A 1,528-nucleotide genomic window follows, 5' to 3' on the forward strand; every position below is an offset into this window, starting at 1 on the left:
GCTGTAGCAGCAGCTGTAGCAGCAGCAGCTGTAGCAGCAGCAGTTGCAGCAGCAGCTGTAGCAGAAGCAGCTGTAGCAGCAGCTGTAGCAGCAGCAGTAGTAGCAGCAGCAGTAGCAGCAGCTGTAGCAGCAGCAGTAGCTGTAGCAGCAGCTGTAGCACCTCCAGCAGGTGATAAAACAGTTTAAGGAGCAGCAGCCGGAGGTCAGGAGGTCATCGGACAGGACTGCTCCTCCACTCCTGACAGCCCAGACATGTTGGACATGGAGACGACTCGTCCTTGTCCTGAGATGTCTCTGCAGAGCGTTTAGGGACACAGGTTGTCCTCAGGCTGTCAATGCTTTTGTTCCTGTCAAACAGACAGAGGGAGGAAGAGGAGTCTGACCTGATGCTGTAAAGTGATGAAGGACAACCATTAAGTCCCCAGGAGACACTCCTCTGTCTCTTTGTGTCTCCGGAGGACAGCACTCAGATCAGCCGAGTGGAAACAGCTAAACCTTTCAGACATCTGACAGTCACTTTTATTTTACAGTTTGATTTTTGTATTTTTACTCAAGCAGGACTCGGAACAAGTCATGACTTCAAATAAAACATGAAGCACAAGCTGTTCGCCCTCAGGCTGCGATAAGGAGGACTCTCAGCTACTACCACAGCAGACTGAACTCTGTTTATGTTTTGTGTCCAGGCTGTAGGAAACTGGGCTCTTGGCCGTTTGCGGTACTTTGTTGTTCTTAGGGTCACACCTGAGCTGCAGGAGGAGGAGGAGGAGGAGGAGCTGTGAGGAAGAGCAGGCAGTGAGATGAGGAGCATGACCCTGATTCTGATCAGAACATCCTGCAAAACTTCGCTGCTATTTTAATGATGGAGTCAGACTGCAGGGAGCACAGCTGGGATGTGTGTCAGTGTGTGTGCAGGTGTGTGTGTGTACTTGGTTTTTGTGACCTTTTTAAGAGTTTTTCCAGCTCATTTCCAGCCTTTAAACTGAACTGAGCGTATTGACAGTCGTTGGATCAATATTAATCAGAAGCATCTCGTACCTGTGCTGCAGTCTGACAAGAGCTTAATAAATGGAAACAATTAAAAGCCAATTTCCCTGTAAAATGTCAGGCATGACAGGTATTTGCATAAAATCCTGTCTGAAGCACAAAGACCTTCCATCATCTGCTGCTTTCCTGAGCTGAGAGGAAGTAAAGGAGGCGTTCTTTTACTCGTGTTCCTCCTGCAGATGCAGCCCGTCTCCTCAGAGGGGATTCTGCTGCTTAAAGGGATTATTTTCCTCCCATCCTGCAGGCTAACAGGACTGAATTGGGAGGTTCGTCACGTATTTGTTTCAGATTGTTACTGTCTGAATGTGGGCCTGAGACAGAATCTGCAGGAGGAAGAACCTGCCGGGGTTCCAACAAGAACCAGAAATAAAAAACAGATTCATTCTTATTCTGAGGACATTTTCTGCTTATCTGTTTGTGTTTAATGATGGACGGATGGATGGATGGATGATGGATGGATGGATGGATGATGGATGGATGATGG

Source organism: Kryptolebias marmoratus, linkage group LG11, assembly GCF_001649575.2.
Source record: "Kryptolebias marmoratus isolate JLee-2015 linkage group LG11, ASM164957v2, whole genome shotgun sequence".
Classification (NCBI taxonomy): domain Eukaryota; kingdom Metazoa; phylum Chordata; class Actinopteri; order Cyprinodontiformes; family Rivulidae; genus Kryptolebias; species Kryptolebias marmoratus.